Raw genomic sequence first — 25,242 nt, forward strand, 5'->3', positions numbered from 1 at the left:
TGCAGACGAATTTTCATGTGATGACTAAAAAAAATGCAGCTAAAGGAAAAAAAAAAAAAAGGACGGTGGAGAGTGGCCAAGGCTAATTTGACTCCCCTCCCCCCCCCCACCAAAAAACAAACAAGCAAACAAACACCACTGTTTTACAGCACCGTAAAAGCACTCTTATTCTTTTGTTTTTTTTTAAAACAAACGTCTCGAAGTAAAGAATTCCATATTGTAGGCGAAATGTAGACCGATACAGTGTATAAAGTGTCCATCCCAAGCTATTAAAGAAAAATAAAACAGATTATGAATATCATTTAAAGTAAGAATTTCAGTGTGTTTAATCATCTTAAGTTGAGTTGCAAATGACATGTACATATTTAATAAGAGCAGTAAACTTCGAAGCGCTCCCAAGCCCTTCTATATGTAATTATTCATGTGTAAAGGTAGTGCCAGGGCACTCCGGTGGTCTAGTGCTTATGACGCTGGTCTAGTAATCCAGAGGTCGTGGGTTCGAATCCCGCTTGGGCTGCCTGTGATTTTTTTTTTTTTTTTTTCACAGCAGCCTACAAACTGCACACTGCAGTTGCGTGCGTTACTACGGATGGAGGCAAATTAATAATCTATTATCTTAATATACAATGTTTGACATCCTTTTTGCAATCACTTTCTTTAATTGTAAATTTAGAGACATAATGATTTATTAATAAAAGAAATCATATTTCTGTATTTTGTTGTGAGTTTGCATGGGAACATACACGTATCATAATTTACAGTTTTAGTTAAATAAAGAACATCTTATAACAGAACTGTCTAGTGTGTGTATTTGTATGTGTGTATGTGTGTGTGTGTGTGTGTGTGTGCGTGTGGTGTATGTTTTTAATAAGTTTGATGGAAAGGTGCTCTGGCGTGAGATGTCCGGATGGGACTAAGATTTTTTTAAGGTTTTAAGAAGTTGACGAATTATTTTTGTACTATTCCCCCTATGTCTTTAGCTTTACAGTTATTCTTTTCTTTTTTTTTTCTTTTTCTATTACATATTTTGTGCAATGTTAACATTAGTCTTATTTCTGTTACTGTTGTATGTATCACGTAATGAATGTCATTGTGTTTATTTTGCATGAGGTCCTGCATACTGAGTGATTACCGTACTGTTTGTAACATTCATGCACTCTGCACAAATGTCCGGAAACATTTGTTGTTGTTGTTGTTTTTTTTTGTTTTTGTTTTTTTTTTTTTTTGTTTTTTTTTTTTTAGGGTACATTTGTTATGACATTATATTTATTCTGAACTTTAAACTTTGAACTTTGATTGACGAAGAAATCCATTTGAAAAATCACATAATATCATGCTGTTTCATGATGAAAGTGGTACTGGTGAATATAATTAACAAGGCATATATTATATTCTGAATATCTTTATTTTCACAGTCCAAACCGCAGCATTTTTCGTGTTTCCTTAATCTGTTGAAGACGGTCGTGGTGGTGGTGATATTGACAGGCAAGGAAATGCTTCCATTCTCAGTACTAGAATATGAAAACCGAAAGCATTATAGGATGTTGATATATTTTTTCTTAATTCTGTTCACCTAAATAAGTAAATCTAAATAGGTTTCATTTGCTGTCACGTTTTCAAGCATTCGCTTATAGTGGCAGTCCTTCTTCTCTGCATGCATAATTTCGTATATAGGTAATTGTTTGCCATTCTGGTAATACAATATCTAGTAATTGAATATATGAATAGGCTTGTGCCGAAAGGGTGGGTTGGGTGGTGGCGCGTCGCGTTAATGGGAACACCACCCTTCGTCCAAAGCCCCCCCCCCCCCCCGGTTTTGACGAAAGGGTGCGTTGGGAGCGTTGGGTCGCGTCACGTTGACTGGAACCTCACCCTTCGTCCAAAGCCCCCCCCCCCCCCCCCCGGTTTTGCCGAAAGGGTGCGTTGGTACTTTTTCTCATGTAATATTAAAAGACGAGTTTTGAATTTATATTTAACCTTCAAACAACCATTTCAAAGATGCTATCGTCCGGATCGGTTTACACTCTATCACCACTTGGTCTACAGCCAGTTGGTCTAATAGACGAAATGGAATTAGACCAACTCATAATATACCAAAAATAGACCAAATGGCTATTATTAGACGAATTGACTGTAGACCAAATAGTAATTAAACCAAATAACAACAAATAACGATCCGGACGATAGCTTCTTTGAAATGGTTGTTTGAAGGTTAAATATAAATTCAAAACTCGTCTTTTAATATTACATTAGAAAAAGTACCAACGCACCCTTTCGGCAAAATGGGGGGGGGGGGGGGGCTTTGGACGAAGGGTGGGGTTCCAATCAATGCGACGCGACCCAACGCTCCCAACGCACCCTTTCGGCAAAACCGGGGGGTGGGCTCTGGACGAAGGGTGGTGTTCCCATTAACGCGACGCGCCACCACCCAACCCACCCTTTCGGCACAAGCCAAATGAATATATATATACATTTTTTTTTCCAATACACTCGGAATTATGTACGATGTATTGTTGTTTTCTGAAATATTGCGAAAAGAATTATGATTCCTGTATGAAATTATGATGAAGAAAAAATAAATAAGTCAAACCAAATCATTCAAATCAAATCAATATTCTTATAGTATGCTTGACTTATCTGTCATTTACGCATGATTCTGCATCATATCTTATGGTGTTACTGAAAGCAATTTGGCAGTGATCCACGAATAAATAATGATATCATGGGCCCGGTATCACCTACAAGAAGTAGTTGTGATTATGATATTATGATATCATCCCTCGTTGAAATGATAATACTTCTGTCACCGAAGGAATGGTGTAGTATTGGTTGAGGTGAAAAAATCAGCTTTTATGTTTTTTTAAAGAAATATTTAGAACCCCTTTATAAAAATAAGAAGCCTCCTATTTTAAGAGGAATTCAAAGTTTATTTGATGAAAATTGGTTTTGAAGTGGCTGACATATCCAAAAATAAAGTAAAACAAAACGATCCTAATAAAAGGTGTGTCCCATTTTTTTATTAGGGTTGCTTTGTTTGGATATCTCAGCCACTTCAAAACCGATTTTCATTCCAATAAGCTCTGAAGTCCTCTTAGAATTGTATGCTCTTTCATATTTAATATTTCATAAGAGGTTTTCCATTATGAGTTTCATTATCAAAAAAAAAAATATTACCAAAAAAAAAAAAACCTTGTTAACGTCGAATTCTATCTCAACATATATTGTACCATCCCTTTTAAAGGAAGCGTCGTGTGAATTTTACGAAATCCTTTAAATGCTTTGCACTATTAAACATAGACATTAGTGGAGTGCATGTAGCCCCTTTCTGGTGTTTAGTTTCGATGCACACCAAACTCTGAAAAAATAGGATCAACAGACTGCTGTAACAAAGTTAGATAGGTAAATAGTCCCTATTTCTAAGCATAAGCACTATGGTCACTACTGATCAGTCATGGATTACTCCACGCAGACACGCACGCAAACACACACACACACACAATCACACACACACACACACACAATCACACACACACACACACACACACACATTATATTAACACGTTGGAATAAAATGGGCCGCTTTTGGTAGGCTCTCCCCATCTCCCTCTCTCTCTCTCTCTCCCTCTCTCTCTCTCTTAATTCACTCCCTCTATCCGTTCCCAATCTCCTCTATGATACCCCTCCCCCCCAACATTATCTGGGGTTCAAGTTAATCTTTTGTCAAGGCCCTCTGAGTGTGTGATAGCTATGACGGAAGAGCTAAGAAAGACAACCGAGCGCACTACCTCGCACTGCCTAATTTCTAGTAAATCAACAAATGTGATGAAGAACTGCCGAAAACATTTTCAACGCTAAACACAAAAAAGTGCAAATGAGATGTGAAATTCAAAGAATGATTGATTTCATGAAATGATGTGATCCGTGAAATAAAGTAATGGAACGGCGTTTTAATGATTTCGATATCTCTATTATCCGACAGTTGTACATGTGGATGTCTGTGTACTTGGACTGTAAACAAAATTTTCCCCGTTTATTAATTCTATAAATCGATTTAATTAGGTATCTTTCCTTACACTCTAATTGCCTTGCACAAGTTCGAAGAACCTATCAATGCTAGGTTACGAAGTGATGCAGGAGGAAAGTTCGTATTAGTATACTGCAACGACGTTTTTGTTACAATTATCACACATTTCCACGGATACTGAAAATTACTTGCAACTGTTTTCTCTTCCTTCCTTTTCATGTCTCTCCTTTGTTTCTCATTATCTGCATATTTAACATCTTCTACTTGTTTAAATCCTTGCATATTAACATCAGGCATGATGTGGAAAAGCTCATCATCCACTGAACGGCCTCGCCAAGGAAACCTAGTCCCGATATCAGGCGTCCTGGATCTCGGCATCAAGAACCCTTGTCAGAATATCACTGGAAAGAACGGAGAGGTCATAAAAACCTTTCCACATGAGATTCTTCCTCCTGACAATATTCCCGGCATTCAGCGACATATTGCATGCTTTCCAGCGGATTATGTGGGTACGGTAAAAGAAAGAAAGTCTCTCAATTGTCTACTTCAAAATCAACGAACAATAACCTTAGCCGATAGTCACGTTGGATGCTACACTGTAAGAAGGTGTCTCGGAATTGCACTTACAATTCAAAAATCTTGGTTGGCAGTGCTTGCAAAGGGGCTTGAAACAAGATTGGTCTCTCAAGTGGTATAAGGCGATTACTTATCAATTTCGTCTCAATCAACTGGATGGAATTCACTCTTGAAATATTAGTTAAGAAAAAAGCTTTGAAAAAAAAAATCATCTTAGAGCCAAAAGAACACATTGAATGTCATTCTTAACAGTGTAGCTTTTGCTCTTCATCTCTATTGCTCTTCGGTACGTCTAGATGGCATTATTATTTTTTTTTTTTTATTTGGCATGTACAACCTGTAATACAGTTGAACCTCTATTATCCGGCCTCCCTTTATCCGGATCTCTCTATTATCCGGACGCAATCTCGCCGTGATTTTTTAAATCTTTTTTTAATAATTACGGGATGAAAGGGGGATTCCCAACGGATACATTTCTTAATAATTATTTAGGTAAATCATCCCAAGAATTTATAAAAGAAAATGATTTCATTCTTGCAAACACGAACCTCTATTTTGGGGTCTGTTACTGTGTGTAACAATGAAAAGGTTGCAGTATACACATTACTACATGTGGTACTACAATGGGCTACATCAGTACATGTGTATGTATATCAAAGAGATTTTCCCCAGTGATGTATATGTAGACTCTACATGTATAAAGCATTGAGTCTCCCGTATCCGGCCAAATCCCTTATCCGGACGAGCCCCGGTCCCGAATTGTCCGGATACGAGAGGTTCAACTGTAATCGAATTAGATTCTCAAGACAGGAACATTAAGGTATTTCTCTCATGTGGTCGAACGTAACATATTAGAATGTTTATAATTGTAGTACATATTTGTCTTTCAAAATTTTCAAAACCACTGAAAGTCTGGAGCTATATATATATATATATATATAATTATATATATATATATCTATATATAATATATATATGTACATTCATACTATATGTATATATATATATATATATATATATATATATATATATGTATATATATATATATTATATATATATAGTGCATGAGGCTGAATGCACTATAACAATATAAGCACCGACAAATTCTGAATTTGCCCCGAAGGCCAGTTATATTCAATGAGGCCGCAGGCCGAATTGAATATAATTGCCTGAGGGCAAATTTAGAATTTGGAGGTGCTTGGTACTTGTTATAGTGCAATAAGATGTCATGCACTATGTGATATATAAAATAACATACATACCCAGCCAAGAAAAGCCTAGATCATTTCAAACAGTTACACGTGTCTACACAAGCAATAATACCAGTTTCTTTGAACCTGTGTAGACAAAATCCTGAAGATCCAAATTCAACTATAGAGTCTAGGGTCTACGTGGTTATATCTAACGCTTTCTAGGCCCTACGACAGGTTAGGTCTAGGGCCCTAAGGGCCCTGGCCTAACGTTTTTATACTAGATCTACGTATTTGTACACTGTACTGTACGTCACTTTATACGAGCGACAGAGCTAGTTAACACTTGACCCTACAATAGGTCTACCGTGGATCTATACACTAACAGTAACACTAACAGTAACACGTTAGACGCCCTACTTACTGCACTGTGGGTCCAGGACCAGGACTAGATGATGTTTTGTAGGATTAGGGATCTACTGGATTTAAACACAAGGCTCGTGCCAGGCCCCATTGCTGCACATGCGGATTCCGAGAGTGTGTTGTGAATGTCGTAGTAAAGTTCATAGCGTATAGCGTGATCAAAGAGCGCTTAGCGTACTGTTATGTACACACCACACGCTGCCCATTTCCACGGCGCACTTCCGCGTAGAATGTACGGAGAAAGCGGCACAAATCTTGGGTTGACTTGCTCAGTAATATCCGTCGGATTGATTCCTTTTTCAGAACAGTAGGAGTCAAAAATTCGTAGGGCGTATTTGATGGCATCCTTCGTGTCCTTATTGTCTAAGATACTGTTTATATAGATCAGTCTCTCTAAAAGTAGCGAACCTGTTCATTTCAGCTTCCATGTTTAAATCTACCGCTGAAAGTCTAGTCCCACACAGATAAGTTGCTGGCATAGCCAGCCTGCGAAAATTGAGAATAACGATAATATTGAGCAAAGCATATCGCGGTTGTGGCGCAATCGCGTTGATAAGGTGCGGGATTCAAGTACTCGATGATCAAAATGAGAGAGCAAAAACCGATATCAAATCGATAGTGGGTTATCGTCTACAATCGCTATATTTTACGTGCACTATAACTTTTGTCATGCACTGCCGGCCTGTATCATAAGTATGTATGATATATATATACATATAGAAAAGAAAAGAAAAAAATTACTTTATGATCATACTCTAATTCCTGTCCGATATGCCTGTCATCTGATTGAAAATGGAAAAACAAGATGTTTGTGCAATATACCATATTGAATTCTCTAACCAAAAATTTCTTAAATTATTAGGATAACTAAGACCCATATATACTACTTTACTAATATGCTACCTATCTGCTGGTTTGTATAGCTGAGCATGTATCATATTATAGGCTTTTACAATTTGAAAGCGTGTAAATCTATTCGGTTCTAAGATGAGCAACGTTTTATGCGCCATTGAAACGCAGGGCCAATATTCTGCTCTCCGCTGAAACTGTATGCTTTTGGGTTTGGTATTTTTTTTTTCATGTACGTTCCGTTGACTTTTTTCCTCATTTATTAATCAGATGATATATTCTAATCATAATCTGTTTTTATCAATTTACAGATATTGATGAATGTGATAGCAATCCTTGTCTGAACGGAGGAACGTGTCAGGACGATGTCAATATGTACTCGTGTCTGTGTTTACAGGGTTATAACGGGTCGAACTGCCAAACAGGTGAGCTCGGATTAGGTATTTTAGCGTATACAGCGAATAGCAATCCCCTGATGAATTTGTTAATGACGACAAACTTTTCTCTGTTTAAATGTTTCTTGAATTATTAGGATAACTAAGACACATATTTGTACATACTACTTTACTAATATGCTACCTCTTTGGTGGTTTATAAAGCTGAGCGTGTATTGCATTATAGGCTTTTACTACTAGAAAGCATATAAAGCTATTGGGTTCTATTACAATAATATGAGAATTGTGTATGGGCCATTGAAACACAGGGCCAATATTCTGCTTCCGTTTAAACTGTATGCTTTTGCGTTTTAGTTTTTGCATGTACGTTCCGTTGACATTTTCCTTGTTTATTGATAAGATGATATATTCTAACCCCAACCTGCATTTCTCAATATACAGATATTGATGAATGTGATAGCAATCCTTGTCTGAACGGAGGAACGTGTCAAGACGATGTCAATATGTACTCGTGTCTGTGTTTACCGGGCTATAACGGGTCGAACTGCCAAACAGGTGAGCTAGGATTAGGTATCTTAGAGTATACAGCGAATAGCAATCTCCTGATGACTTCGTTAATGACGACAAACTTTTCTCTGTCCAAATAATTTTTTAATTATCAGGATAACTAAGACCCATACATACTACTTTAATAATATGCTACCTTTTTGGTGGATTTTATAGCTGAGCGTGTATTACATTATAGGTTTTTACTATATATTTGAAGGCGTGTAAATCTATTCGGATCTTAGATGAGGCCTCTTAGATGATTCTTTTTACGGGCCATTGAAACCTAGAAGTTGCTCAGGGCCAATAGTCTGCTTTTTGTTTAAAATGTATGCTTTTTCGTTTTAGTTTTTGCGTGTACGTTCCGCTGACTTTTTCCTTGTGTATTGATAAGATAATCTATTCCAATCATATTCTGCATTTCTTAATTTACAGATATTGATGAATGTGATAGCGATCCTTGTCTGAACGGAGGAACGTGTCAGGACGATGTCAATATGTACTCGTGTCTGTGTTTACAGGGTTATAACGGGTCGAACTGCCAAACAGGTGAGCTCGGATTAGGTATTTTAGCGTATACAGGGAATAGCAATCCCCTGATGAATTTGTTAATGACGACAAACTTTTCTCTGTTTAAATGTTTCTTGAATTATTAGGATAACTAAGACACATATTTGTACATACTACTTTACTAATATGCTACCTCTTTGGTGGTTTATAAAGCTGAGCGTGTATTGCATTATAGGCTTTTACTACTAGAAAGCATATAAAGCTATTGGGTTCTATTACAATAATATGAGAATTGTGTATGGGCCATTGAAACACAGGGCCAATATTCTGCTTCCGTTTAAACTGTATGCTTTTGCGTTTTAGTTTTTGCATGTACGTTCCGTTGACATTTTCCTTGTTTATTGATAAGATGATATATTCTAACCCCAACCTGCATTTCTCAATATACAGATATTGATGAATGTGATAGCAATCCTTGTCTGAACGGAGGAATGTGTCAAGACGATGTCAATATGTACTCGTGTCTGTGTTTACCGGGCTATAACGGGTCGAACTGCCAAACAGGTGAGCTAGGATTAGGTATCTTAGAGTATACAGCGATTAGCAATCTCCTGATGACTTCGTTAATGACGACAAACTTTTCTCTGTCCAAATAATTTTTTAATTATCAGGATAACTAAGACCCATACATACTACTTTAATAATATGCTACCTTTTTGGTGGATTTTATAGCTGAGCGTGTATTACATTATAAGCTTTTACTATATATTTGAAGGCGTGTAAATCTATTCGGATCTTAGATGAGGCCTCTTAGATGATTCTTTTTACGGGCCATTGAAACCTAGAAGTTGCTCAGGGCCAATAGTCTGCTTTTTGTTTAAAATGTATGCTTTTTCGTTTTAGTTTTTGCGTGTACGTAACGCTGACTTTTTCCTTGTGTATTGATAAGATAATCTATTCCAATCATATTCTGCATTTCTTAATTTACAGATATTGATGAATGTGATAGCGATCCTTGTCTGAACGGAGGAACGTGTCAGGACGATGTCAATATGTATTCGTGTCTGTGTTTACAGGGTTATAACGGGTCGAACTGCCAAACAGGTGAGCTCGGATTAGGTATTTTAGCGTATACATCGAATAGCAATCCCCTGATGACTTTGTTAATGACGACAAACTTTTCTCCGTTTAAATGTTTCTTGAATTATTAGGATAACTAAGACACATATTTGTACATACTACTTTTATAATATGCGACCTCTTTGGTGGTTTATAAAGCTGAGCGTGTATTGCATTATAGGCTTTTACTACTGGAAAGCATATAAAGCTATTGGGTTCTATTACAATAATATGAGAATTGTGTATGGGCCATTGAAACACAGAGCCAATATTCTGCTTCCGTTTAAACTGTATGCTTTTGCGTTTTAGTTTTTGCATGTACGTTCCGTTGACATTTTCCTTGTTTATTGATAAGATGATATATTCTAACCCCAACCTGCATTTCTCAATATACAGATATTGATGAATGTGATAGCAATCCTTGTCTGAACGGAGGAACGTGTCAAGACGATGTCAATATGTACTCGTGTCTGTGTTTACCGGGCTATAACGGGTCGAACTGCCAAACAGGTGAGCTAGGATTAGGTATCTTAGAGTATACAGCGAATAGCAATCTCCTGATGACTTCGTTAATGACGACAAACTTTTCTCTGTCCAAATAATTCTTTATTTATCAGGATAACTAAGACCCATACATACTACTTTATATGCTACCTTTTTGGTGGATTTTATAGCTGAGCGTGTATTACATTATAGGCTTTTACTATATATTTGAAGGCGTGTAAATCTATTCGGATCTTAGATGAGGCCTCTTAGATGATTCTTTTTACGGGCCATTGAAACCTAAAAGTTGCTCAGGGCCAATAGTCTGCTTTTTGTTTAAAATGTATGCTTTTTCGTTTTAGTTTTTGCGTGTACGTAACGCTGACTTTTTCCTTGTGTATTGATAAGATAATCTATTCCAATCATATTCTGCATTTCTCAATTTACAGATATTGATGAATGTGATAGCAATCCTTGTCTGAACGGAGGAACGTGTCAGGACGATGTCAATATGTACTCGTGTTTGTGTTTACCGGGTTATAACGGGTCGAACTGCCAAACAGGTGAGCTCGGATTAGGTATTTTAGCGTATACAGCGAATAGCAATCCCCTGATGAATTTGTTAATGACGACAAACTTTTCTCTGTTTAAATGTTTCTTGAATTATTAGGATAACTAAGACACATATTTGTACATACTACTTTACTAATATGCTACCTCTTTGGTGGTTTATAAAGCTGAGCGTGTATTGCATTATAGGCTTTTACTACTAGAAAGCATATAAAGCTATTGGGTTCTATTACAATAATATGAGAATTGTGTATGGGCCATTGAAACACAGGGCCAATATTCTGCTTCCGTTTAAACTGTATGCTTTTGCGTTTTAGTTTTTGCATGTACGTTCCGTTGACATTTTCCTTGTTTATTGATAAGATGATATATTCTAACCCCAACCTGCATTTCTCAATATACAGATATTGATGAATGTGATAGCAATCCTTGTCTGAACGGAGGAACGTGTCAAGACGATGTCAATATGTACTCGTGTCTGTGTTTACCGGGCTATAACGGGTCGAACTGCCAAACAGGTGAGCTAGGATTAGGTATCTTAGAGTATACAGCGAATAGCAATCTCCTGATGACTTCGTTAATGATGACAAACTTTTCTCTGTCCAAATAATTCTTTAATTATCAAGATAACTAAGACCCATACATACTACTTTAATAATATGCTAACTTTTTGGTAGATTTTATAGCTGAGCGTGTATTACATTATAGGCTTTTACTACATATTTGAAGGCGTGTAAATCTATTCGGATCTTAGATGAGGCCTCTTAGATGATTCTTTTTACGGGCCATTGAAACCTAGAAGTTGCTCAGGGCCAATAGTCTGCTTTTTGTTTAAAATGTATGCTTTTTCGTTTTAGTTTTTGCGTGTACGTTCCGCTGACTTTTTCCTTGTGTATTGATAAGATAATCTATTCCAATCATATTCTGCATTTCTCGATTTACAGATATTGATGAATGTGATAGCAATCCTTGTCTGAACGGAGGAACGTGTCAGGACGCTGTCAATATGTACTCGTGTCTGTGTTTACCGGGTTATAACGGGTCGAACTGCCAAACAGGTAAGCTAGGATTATGTTTTTTAGAGTAGCGATATCAGGCCCTGTCACACCTTTCCGGTAAGCTACGCGGGCTTGTTGCAAGTAGGGATTTACCAGCACGCAGGAAAATTTTTAGCCGGCGGACAAGGATGTTGGCGAATTCCGTACTTGCGTCTTACGTGCTAGACGCGTGCTACTTACCTGCTACTTGCATGTTGTCACATAGGCAATCTTTTTTTTTTTTTGTTATTTACTCTGCTACTTTGACACGTAATCATTCAAGTCGAAACGAATCAAGTACAGTTAAATTAATGTTTTTAATAATAATAATCAAGTTTTGGTTTTGTTTACAAAGTCGAAGATTTCATATCAAATATGAAATACAAAACAAAGTATGAATAAACACGTAACTTTTGGCTATACTGCTCTGGGCTCCGGGTTCACGTCCCCCCTTTGGTAGTTGTTACTGCTCCAGCATCGTGCCCGATAGACCGCAGGTCGTCAGAGGGTGTGGCTCAGCAGGTGTGGCTCAGTAGGTGTGGCTCAGCAGGTTTGGCTCAGCTAGCGACGCTCGTCCCTCGGCTTGTACCGGTAGTCACCTCAGCATGGCAGTCCCGCTCGCCGACGTTAATTTAAGCCCCGTACCGATGTGTTTTGTGTGCTAACCAAAATGTTTCTCTGCCTAACATTCCCTAACGCCCATACTTATACACAAAGTGCTAAAATCAATATCAACATATAGCTCAGACAAAAGTATGCATTAGAAATCATCCTCACAAAGCAAACTATCCCTGCTTACTAAATTAAGACTTCCCTAGCACCTAATCATATTCCTAAATATCATTAACCTAACTTCACAGCCGGATGAGCTCGCCTGAACCTAACACAGTGATGTAATACGGCATAACTGAATCCAATTAACTAATTTTCTTATATATATATATATATATATATATATATATATATATATATATTGTCTGGAGTATTCTAACCAACAGAGGCGTCATTCACCTAACGAACTTTTGTACAAAATCAAAGGATATATATAAAGATTCGAGGCAAATATATTCCTCTCCTGACAATATCCCCCACCTTTAAGATATAACTTGGGGATCCAATATATCTACATTATATATTAAAGAATATATTTGGAAATGGCTTGGAAAAACTTTCTCAGAGTCGCAGTGAAGAAATATGTATAAACTGGAGCTTCATATTAACATTATAACACGTCACTTTAATTTCCGCAGCAAACAAACAGATTCTGTAAATATACCTTAAAGGTAGGGGATACCTTTTACAGATCTCCCAAAATGCAGCAAAACATCAATTATGAACCTCAGGGGACTTGTTTAGGCCACTTCTGAGAAATTTTGAAGTCAACCGTTATCTACAATTTGAATAATGCACAAAACTCAACTACTCAGTAGTTCTGTGTGTCAGCCACACTTACACCTTTTTGATGCAGTCTTCTGTATTTTTTTATCTATAAACACAAATCTAAAAGTATAAGAGCTGATGTAATAGCATAATAGAGTGTGTGGCAAGAATGTATATAGAAATGTTTGTAAGTTTTGATGAACTTTCTTCACAAAATATACATGATTGACACACATGCAGTGCATGGGTCTGCAAAGGTAGCCTAGCAATGAGCTGGAATTTACGGTGAGCCCCGAAAAAAATGAAATTCAAAATCTAACGGTCAATAAAAATGTACTAAATGTTACCTTCCACTTTCAATACTTTATGGGAGTTTCTTAAATGATACTCTCTTCAACATACCACTCTATTTATACAACTCTTCATTTAAGGCATGCAAATGGGATTTCCTACCTTTAAAACATTCACTAATTTACCTCAAGCTTCTATCGGATATTCACGGCAACATTATAGAATTTCCTTACGGACATAAATTCAACAAAATATTGGTATTACAGTGTCACTTCAGAATCGTACTTTCATTTATACGTTCAAGAAATCTGAAGTAGATAACATGGATATCAATCCGCTTTCCATACAATCCATACTTGAATCTCCTTCTATTGCTCCAATTCATCTCCAGAGCATTTTGTGTTTACATTTTCCGCGGACAATATTTATACCAGCACATTGCCAGAATCAATATTACAATACAGCAAATAACAGATCAGCTGCATATTCTTGTTATAAAGAACACTGTCTACACTGACCTTGTACATAAAAATTTAGAAACTTATTTTACTTTTCGTTCCTTAAGAAAAACAAATACAACTCTCAATATTAGTGTTTATCATAACTTAGAGTATGCTGTCATCGACTTACAAATGCATTATTACCTGTTGCAAATCGAAATGCACAACTCTACTTACTTCAACTGTTACATTTATTACAGCTCTCTCTTAACTTGATCCTGTGATAAACATAATAAACCAAACTTAAACTTAATAATGACAGTTTATTATGCTAAACTGTGCGTTTTGATACGTGTATTAATCTAAAACGCGAATATAAGCGTGTATTTTGATACGTGTATTAATCTAAAACGCGAATATAAGCGTGTATACGATCGCGATACGCTGATCCTTGGGGTTTGCTGAAACAGAAGTGAGAAAATAATCGTGTGTAGAATCTTCCATCACATCTAGGAAGAAAAATTACAATTTACAATAACCTACTCATAACATCTGCTGCCTTATTTTCTGACCCCTTTACAGGCACCAGGCTGAACCTATACTCTTGTAGACACATACTCCGTCTTATAACTCGCTTGTTTGTCATCTTTTTTGTCTGAAGATATGTGAGGGGCTTTTGGTCAGTATGGATCTCAAACATTCTTCCGAACAGATAGTAATCAAACTTCTTCACAGCCCAGACTATGGCAAGGCACTCCTTTTCCACTGTAGAAAACCTCTGTTCCCTAGGAAGAAGTTTTTTTACTAGCATATGCCAGGGGAAACACTCACCATCATGCTCCTGCATGAGGACACTGCCGAGACCTGTATCCGGCGCATCGACCTCCAACATGAAAGTTTTCTCAAAGTCAGGCAGCCGCAAGATGGGAGGAATTGCTAGACATTCTTTCAACTTCACAAACGCAGCTTCCTCTTTCGGCCCCCATTTCAACATTCCTGGGACTACCTTTGCATGTCAAATTTGTTAGGGGTAGGGATACGTCTGCATCTAAATTTGGAATGAAGTCCCTGTAAAATCCACACAGCCCTAGAAAGGACTTCACCTGCCTCTTTGTCTTGGGCCTTGGAGCTTCGTGTCAAGACGATGTCAATATGTACTCGTGTCTGTGTTTACCGGGCTATAACGGGTCGAACTGCCAAACAGGTGAGCTAGGATTAGGTATCTTAGAGTATACAGCGAATAGCAATCTCCTGATGACTTCGTTAATGACGACAAACTTTTCTCTGTCCAAATAATTCTTTATTTATCAGGATAACTAAGACCCATACATACTACTTTAATAATATGCTACCTTTTATCCGGCGCATCGACCTCCAACATGAAAGTTTTCTCAAAGTCAGGCAGCCGCAAGATGGGAGGAATTGCTAGACATTCTTTCAACTTCACAAACGTAGCTTCCTCTTTCGGCCCTAGAAAGGACTTCACCTGCCTCTTTGTCTTGGGCCTTGGAGCTTCACTCACTTTGCGGGTCAGCCCATCGCTAGTGTAGATCACACCCTCTCCTATCTTGTGCCCCAGAAACTCAATAGTCTGTGAACCCACTGTGCACTTTGAAGGCATAGCAGCTAGATTAGCATTGTGCAATCTACGCAAGACTTCAGTCAACACCTCCATGTGTTCTGGCCAAGTCCTAGTGTGACTCAAAATGGCATCTATGTAACTCACAACATTTGGCATTCCCTCTAGTACTTTCCTCATCATTCTCGTGAACTGGGCACTGGCCGTAACCAGTCCGAACGGCATGTACTTGAACTGAAACTGCCCTTTAGGAGTTAGGAAGGCTGTATTGACTTTGTCTTGTTCCCTCATTGGTATTTGCCAATACCCCTTCGTTAAATCCAACTTAGTGAAGTATCTACTCTTGGATAGTGTTGCAAACAAATCTTGAGGGTTTGGCATGGGTTCGGGATCAAAGACTGTTACATTATTCAAGCGTCTGAAATCAAAAACGATTCGAGCCGTCTGGCTTCTTCACTATCACGATTGGATGACCGTATGGGGAATTGGAGGGCTCAACTACGCCTAACTTGAGCATGGAGTCAATTTCATTGCTAATTTCCTTTTCCATAGCTTGTGGCACTCTATGAGGCGGAGAACAAACAGGTTGATCAGTGGTCAACAAGATTTCACACTCAGATGCAGTTGTCTTCTTTGGGATATCGGTGAATATATCTTGGTACTCACAGAGTAGTTTCTGCACCTGACATCTATCATCCTCGCCCAAGACCGAATTTAACACGACCATATCCACGAACTCCTTTTGTACAGCACTAGGCACACCAGGCACTTCACTGCCCCAATCAGAACCTACTTCCGCCATATCATCGTCATCTAGCATACGATCAACCTCATTCTCCTCATCATTCTCAACACCACTAGCCTCAAAGCAGCCAGCAACTGGCACCTCAAGAGGTCAACTAAAGTATCGTTTCAACAGGTTGATATGATATGTGACCGGCTACAACAAAAAGGTCCTAAAGTCGCGCACGGTCGAAGCCGTGAAAATCGAGTTTGAAGTCAGAGCGTCATAATTGGTCAAAATGTACGATTTTCTGATTTTGACATATTATTGGAGTCTGACATGTCTTCTATCATCTGTCGAAATTTTGAAGCAAAATGATGAAAGGAAAGACCAAAAAAATAGCGTTTTTCTGGGCCATGTTTTTGGCGTTTCAACCAAGCAGAAACCTGTTCGAAAGTTTGGATTGAGCGCCACATACAGGCTCCGCCCCTAACAACGACCGGAGTGATCTCATTGGTCAGTTTGCTGCTTGCCGCTAACCGAAGCGTGAAGCTCGCACACTGCTAAGTCGACTGGTGCGTGCAGGCGGGGTGCGCTATGCCCAGCCGCTTCTCCTGGCATCCTGGTCACTGATTGGTCGGTGAGGAGACCGCCGACGCTGTGCTTGAATGAGCATTTCGGGGGTTGCTAGGGTTTACCTTCCGGAGGTGAAAACTGACTACGTGCCCCTTGATTGCGATTGCGTCGCAAGGAAAACTTTTAGGGCGCTTTTCTCGAAACAGTGATTTCCCATACGTCTCGACATGCTCTCTTTTAAACATCGATATCTCCGCACCCGATTATTTTCATATGATGTGTTATATATCAATTTAAAGCAGAAAGATTAGGGAATTTTGTCATGCAATTTTCAAATAATCGACCTCACCCGACTTTAGGATCATTTTGTTGTAGCGGGTCACATATGTCTTTAATAGCCACACCGTCGACATCCACAACATAGTCGTAGTCATACTTCACCCCCACAACCTTAAAGGGACCTTGCCACTTCACTAACAACTTGTTTTGCACAGTCGGCAGTAGGATTAGCACATCATCTCCGACACTCAGCTTTCTGGGCTTTAATAGCCTTTATGTCATAATACCCCTTGTACCTTTTAGCAGAGTATTTCAGTGTGTCTTGTGCAATCTGCCATGACTTGACAAGCCTATCCCTCAGTTCCATAACATATTCATACTCGCTCTTGATCTCTGGTTCTGACTTCTCAGCGGTCCACAACTCCCTCAAAACATCCAACGGCCCACCAACATGTCTCCCGTAGAGCAACTCAAACGGGGAAAACCCTAAGCTTGAACTCGGCGCCTCTCGCAGAGCAAACAGCAGAGCCGGGAGATATCTGTCCCACTGACGAGGTTCTTCTGAGGATAGCCGATTCAGGGCTATGCTCAGAAGTCCATTACACATTGGATGATAACGAGAACTCGTTACCTGCCGGGCAGACAACAGTCTACACACTTCACGCATCAGATCAGACAAAAACTGAGTACCCAAATCGGACATCACTTCAGTGGGGATTCCGACACGGCTGTACACGGAGACTAACGCCTCGGCTACGTCGACAGTTGCTATAGACTTGAGTGGAATTGCCTCCACATATCTGGTAGCGTAATCCATTATGGTAAGTACATGTGTATGCATACGATTAGAGTAGAAGGCATGACAGGACCCAGGAGATCTACGGTAATGCGCTGAAACGAGACACCGATGAGTGGAATCCTCCCTAGCTCCGTCTAAGGCACTCTGCCTTTGTCTATCGTTTTCTGACACACGTCGCAAGACTCACAGAAATTGGCAACATCTTCCGACAGTAAAACTGTGTCTTGATCTTATTCAGAGTATTATTGATACCCATATGCCCACCATGGAGTGAATCATGAGCGACACGCATTATCTCCGACCGACGAGGCTTGGGAACTACCAACAGTTTGGTAACCGATACCCTTGTTGTTTCCATCCCTCTTCTGTCTAAGCAGGACATCGCGTTCACATATGAACATACTACAGGCTTCGAATCCTTCGCAATTTGGGAGCGATTTTGAGCCGCCATCACCTCAACATTTACAAAACCCTCAGGTGCGGCCTCAACAGGTGACTCTGTGCAAGTGTCATTTGAACTTTCATTCTCTAACGAGGGAGTCACAGCTTCACAGTCAGAAACACGCGGAGTCCAATGCAAATTAGGATCGCTCGGTTCCCGAGTACCCATCACATTACCAATGACTATATGTACTTCACTCAAGCAGTCAGGCATGCATAGAGCCTCAACTTCTCCTTCGAAATAAGGCGAGTCAACTACCTTGGCTACAGGGAAGCGTCTGATTGTGCCATCAATTAATCTTACCGTCTGATGACGACCTGTCGGCTGTTCGTTGCTAACCAACGCCTCCCTCACGACACAGGTACTACAACCGATATCACGCAACACTGCTACAGGTACACTCCCTGGCATCTACCTCCCAGAAGCTACTGGCATGCGATTAACCATCGCCCCATCATCGTTGTATGCCATTCCGACTTTGTCAGCAATTTCACTCTTCACACGTTCGATGTCATCGACAACCATCTCAATAGGCACACACCCCGCTGTCGAATCGGCGACCTCTGTCTCTGTCTGATGGGAAACACTCGCGTCTGCCGTAAGGGGCGCACTTCCCCCAACACTCATCACATACCTTGAGCTGCCATTGGCTTAAACACCATGGGACAATCCCTTTTAATGTGCTTTGGACTTCCACACATATAGCAACCGTTTTTCCTTTGTATATTGCTACTATTACCATGGAAACCCTTATTCGTTGCGACCGTTCCTGTCTTTAGAAAAGCATCGACTGACTTCTGAATCAGTTTCCCGGACTGTTTCGGCGAAGGGCATTTACGCGACTTCGGCTCGGCTCGGAACCTTTCGGATTTCTGCTCACTATGGAACCATGAGCTCCAAAATATACCTCTGCACAATTAACAACCTCGCTGAAATTCGTGCACTGTCGTTCCTTAACAAACCGCACGACTTCATTGGGGCAACCAATCAGAAGTTGTTCTCGCAACATCAAGTCCTCGAGGCCTTTCTTGATTCATCTATTTTAGCAGCCTCTATCCAGCTATGAAATGAAGCTTTCATTCTCGTAGCAAACTGCCTTGGGCGCTCGGCTTTGAAAGGCTTAGCCGTCCTGATACGACGCCAGTATCCCTCCTCAGTCAGATGATAGTAAGATATGAGTTCATTCTTCACTATCCCATATTTCTGACGATCCTCACTACTCATTCTATTAACAACATCCAGTGCCTTCCCGGTTTCTTCCCCTGTTTCCTTACGTAACTGTGCGAGTTTAATTTCATGTTCATGGTCCTTTTCCTTAGCTTCTCGCTCTCCTCCCTAGCTTCACGCTCAGCTTCGAGTTCCTTTTCTTTAATCTCTTTCTTGCTCTCTTTCTCGATCTAATGCCTGACAGCGTTCAGTTACAAAATGACTATAACTCGCCACCAGTGAGGCCCGTTTCCCCACCTAACGTAGAAAATTCTCTCATTTGCTCAACACTAGCCATACTGAGCAAATTCAACTACACCTTGTACTCAACAATCAGAATTATAAACCGAACTGGGAGACAAGCACCAAGTACACGATGAAAGTATTGATCCTATTCATATAAAGAAACTGCCTCATAATACTCCCTATTGGATCATACAGCTTGCAAATCATTCACCACTCTATAGGCAAATCTAAATGCTACCAAGGGCGTAACCTGGCATGGAAAAAAAAGATCGAAAACACGAACACCTTGAATTCGACAAAGTTCACAGCTTAGGAAAATTCCCTACCGAAATTTCATGACACGCAAATCATAACCGTTCCCAGCTGGATCCCAACGATACCACAGACGTAACTTGGCATGCAAATTAAACAATGAGAGATAACTACAACCCCATTCACACGTGAAGATTCATAGCCCAGCAAAATTCCCTACCGGAATTAATAATACGTAAATTAATTCCGCTCGGAGCTTAATCTCAACGACACTACCAAGGGCGTAACCTGGCGTGGGGCAAACCATGGAGAACACAAACTCCATTTACTTGACAAGGTTCATAGCATAGAAAAATCCCCTACCGGAATTCACGACACGTAAATCGTAACCACCTATCTATGTCTTGTCAAGAGGTACCAAGGGCGTAACCATAGGGGAGAAACATTTTGGGTAGATGTCATACACAACGTACACCGGGCCAGCAAAATCACATAAAATCATCACACAGGCAATGTTGTCAAAATTCACAACCAACAGGTTTAGCACGTGAAATTCAGCACAAGTGTACTATTATTATCAACTTTTATCAGCGGAATACAAGCACATTCAATTCAGAATCATCATTGTAACAAGCTTATTTCAAGTCACAAATGCAAGTTTCATTCAGTTCTTCTTCTTTTTTTGTCAAGTAGCAGAGTCTCGGTGGGACCTCCAAATTGTCACATAAGCAACCTCTTTTGTTTACTACTCTGCTACTTTGTCACGTAATCATTCAAGTCGAAACGAATCAAGTTCAGTTAAATCAATGTTTTTAATGATAACAATAATAATGATAATAATAATAATAATAATCAAGTTTTGGTTTTGTTTACAAAGTCGATGATTTCATATCAAATATGAAATACAAATCAAAGTATGAATAAACACGTAACTTTTGCTTATACTGCTCTGGGCTCCGGGTTCACGTCCCCCCTTTGGTAGTTGGTCCTGCGCCAGCGTCGTGCCCGATAGACCGCAGGTCGTCAGAGGGTGTGGCTCAGCAGGTGTGGCTCAGCTAGCGACGCTCGTCCCTCGGCTTGTAGTCGTCTCAGTATGACAGTCCCGCTCGCCGACGTTAATTCAAGCCCCGTACCGATGTGTTTTGTGTGCTAACCAAAATGTTTCTCTGCCTAACATTCCCTAACGCTCATACTTATACACAAACTGCTAAAATCAATACATATGGCTCAGACAAAAGTATGCATTAAAAATCATCCTCACAAAGCAAACTATCTCTGCTTACTAAATTAAGACTTCCCTAGCACCTAATCATATTCCTGAATATCATTAACCTAACTTCACAGCCGGATGAGCTCGCCTGAACCTAACACAGTGATGTAATACGGCATAACTGAATCCAATTAACTAATTTTCATTGTCTGGAGTATCCTAACCAACAGAGGCGTCATTGACCTAACGAACTTCTGTACAAAATCAATGGATATATATACATATATATATGAAGAGTTTGTTTGCAAAAACCGATAAGTCCATATTTACCAAATTGAGATATATGCGATTAAAGGTCAAGAAAAATAAAGAGAATGATAATAAAATTTCTGCTTCTTTTGACCATAACTTCAAAAATATACCTTTATATGAAGTGGCCAATATATCATTCAAAAGGTATTATTTTGTACGTTATGACAGAAATCGTACTTCAAAATCTTCAAAAATGGACATGGGTTTTTGCAAACAAACCCTTCATATATATATATATGAAGAGTTTGTTTGCAAAAACCGATAAGTCCATTTTTGAAGATTTTGAAGTACGGTCTCTGTCATAAAGTACAAAATAATACCTTTTAAATGATACATAGGTCACTACAAATAAAGGCACATTTTTGAAGTTATGGTCAAAAGAAGCAAAACATTTCTTATTATTCTCTTTGTTTTTCTTGACCTTTAATCGCAAATATCTCCATTTGAGAAATATGGACTCATCGGTTTTTGCAAACAAACTCTTTATATATAAGATTATATAAAGACTCGAGGCAAATATATTCCTTTCCTGACACATGTATTCCGTGTGACCTGCGTGAGAGCCTCGAAACCGATCCGTTTTCAGTTACGAGAGACATAAAGGGGCTGTGAAGTATCTGCGCTACAGTTGCGAAGTACCCTCGTATGATTTGCCTGCGAGGTGCTGCCGCTAAGGGTTACCTATTGGCGTTCTACGTGCACCTCTGCGGGCAAACCCCCGCAACTCACCCGGAACGAGTTTTGAGCATGTCCAAGGTCTTGTCACTTCGTATCTGGGAAAGCATTGCGGATTGATTTGCGGGGATTTTATTATGATAATTTTTTTTTTTTTTTTTTTTTTTTTTTTTGCTGCCCGGACCTCTTAACAGTTGGCCTTCACCTGACAGTACATAGAGCGTATCTCGCCTGCAGTTGCCCGGAGGTGCGCACGAAAGTCCGATTTACTCGCAGTAAAGTTTTGAGCGTGATTAAATGTTTTCCGGGTGAGTCGCGGGGATTGCCAACAGAGGTCCACGCGGAACATCAGTAGGAGGCCCGTAGCTGCCGCAAGTCACAGGCAGCTGACTCCCTTGAAGTACGTAAGTTGCCCGTAGATCTATGCTTTTGCGCCGGAAGCGCGTGTCATCTGCATGGCATTCTGTGGGACATCTGCATATCAAATTCCTTTAGAGGAATTCCTTCACTAAGTTATCAGCCCTCACTCGCCACCCTTGCGCCTACAAGCAGGTCAAACGGAACGGACGTATTAGAACGTAAGTACCACGGATCCAGCATGTAAGACGCATGCGAAACTCGCCCAAATCCTTGTCCATCGACGTAAAATAAGCACTCAATTGATCAGTGTTTAATAGTAGCCATGACAAAAAAAAATCATTGGCGCACACACTCGAGCAAGATTCGAACCTACGACCTCCTGATCTCCGGACAAGCGTCATCTCCACCAGACCACCGAGCCCGACAGCAAGTGGTGGTTCCAATCCTTTTAGCATGCAGCCGGCACCGCGTAATTATTCACTTGCTGTCGGGCGGAGGCTCGGTGGTCTGGTGGAGATGATACCTGTTCGGAGATCAGGAGCTCGTAGGTTCGAATCATGCTCGAGTGTGTGCGCGTTGTGTATGTGTTGGTGTTTGTGTGTGTGTTTTAGATAATGGGTGACTACTTCCTAAATACAGGAGATTGGTATCAGACCGCCATTCGTTTTCGCATTAACGTTTGATTGTGATTGTGATTTTATTTTTGATTTTTTTTTCATACATAAATGAAGTACAAAGTCAATTGAACAAACAAATTGCGCACAGTATAAATTGAATCTGACAATTATCAAATCAAATAAATGATTAATTAAGATATTCAACTTTTTTCCCCTGATACAATTAAAAATGAAAATAAAGTATTTTGTGCATACATTTATGCAAACATAAGTAACAGTATATCTCTTGCTCAAAGACAAATTAGGCAATTCGTAATGTACAGAAATTCAGGAGACCATCGTCATAAGCAAGCGCTTGACGAGGACAATGGCCTCAGAAATGATTGTCTAAACAATACAACGTTGTAAGAATATAACATGTAAGTCAACACTCACTGAGTGGCGATAAGGAGATAGGGAGGGAAGAATGAGGGGAACAAGTGCAGCGGTACATTGTTCATTGTGCAAGATGGGAAGTGTTTGCTTGGAAATGAGTTGTGAATATGTGTTTAAATGTTCATATTTGTTGTGTATATACATTCTGTACGATCAGTTCGGAGCTCTTACTTTACCTATGAAAGAAAAAAATAAAACAAATAAATAGCAACATGCTCTAACATTCAGATACATTGAGTTAACAACATATCTTTAGGCTGTCTTTTAAATAAATGAATAGATCTACATTGATTAAGTTCAACGGGTTAAAAAAATCAAAACATCAGGGCCATGATGTTTTATGGATTTTCGTGCTAAAACAATTCTTGGATTTTCAAGATGATAATCAGACGAACGGCGAGTTGGGTAAGAATGAATATTGAAATTAGGAATTAGGAAATCATTGAACACTGAGGGAAGTTGGTTGAACGTGTATTTGTGCATAAAAATTGCCGTTTGGAAAGTATGAATCTCATTAATCTTCAATGTTTTTAATTGAGAAAACGACGGGTCAGAGGAAAATAAGCAGTGGGAGTATGTAATCAACCGCATAGCTCGTTTTTTGTAAAAGTAATATTGAGTTTGTTTTAGTTGTACCATTATTTCCACACACAGTATTACAATACGTAATATAAGGTAATATCAAAGCATTATACAATATAAGCAAAGATTTCTGAGAAACCAAGTTTCTCAGGTGGTATAATATTCCGATGCCTCTAGAAAATGAAGTATGAACATTGTGTAAGTGATCATTCCAAGACAAATTTGAATCAATGGCAATACCTAAGAATTTAGTAGATGTCTTTTCAACAACTGCCTGTGCGTCAATATAAATACAATCATCAGTACAATAATATTCAAAGAATTATGAAGCTTAAATCTAACCAAATTTCTCTTAGAAATATCAAGTGACAGTTTATTACATAAAAACCATTGAGATACTTCACTTATCTCCGAATTCAATGTGGTAATAAGACTTTCAAATACTTTATAAGAATAAAACATATTTTTATCATCAGCAAAAGTATAAAACTAAGAGACGAGGATGAATTTATGATATCATTGATATAAATCAGGAAAAGTAGAGGACCCAATATGGATCCTCGGGGGAGACTGCATGTGCATGTAATATTGGATTTGGAGGATTCTGAAGAATGAAATGCTTCATATTGTTTTCTGTTGGATAAATAATCAGAAATCCAGGATAGGGCTATACCTCGGATACCATATTTCATCAAATTATTAATCAAAATGTCATAGTTGATGGTGTCAAATGCCTTTGACAAATCCATAAAAACGCCAATCAGATGCTCTTTATTCGCAAAACATTCTGTCACCTTATTCAATAAATGGACAGAAGCACAATCAGCAGAGTGTTTTTTTTTTAATCCAAATTAGTTAGCGACAAACAAATGATTGGTATTTAAGAAAATATACAACCGTTTATGAATAACCTTCTCCAGAATTTTAGACATACAAGGTAATATGGGAATCGGTCGGTAATTTGTCAAAAGTGAAGGATCACCTTTCTTTAAAATCGGAATCACTTTTGTTATTTTAAAAGAATTAGGACATTTGCCGGTACAAATAGATAAATAGAAGATATACGTATGAGGTTTAATTAAACTGAAAATAATTTTCTTCAGTATAGACATACA

General features: G+C 39.0%; 1 pseudogene; it reads right to left on the reverse strand.

Moving 5' to 3' along the window:
- Positions 1-17,944: 17,944 nt before the first annotated feature.
- Positions 17,945-19,312, reverse strand: LOC140235873 (uncharacterized; annotated as a pseudogene).
- Positions 19,313-25,242: the final 5,930 nt, after the last annotated feature.

Source organism: Diadema setosum, chromosome 12, assembly GCF_964275005.1.
Source record: "Diadema setosum chromosome 12, eeDiaSeto1, whole genome shotgun sequence".
NCBI lineage: Eukaryota > Metazoa > Echinodermata > Echinoidea > Diadematoida > Diadematidae > Diadema > Diadema setosum.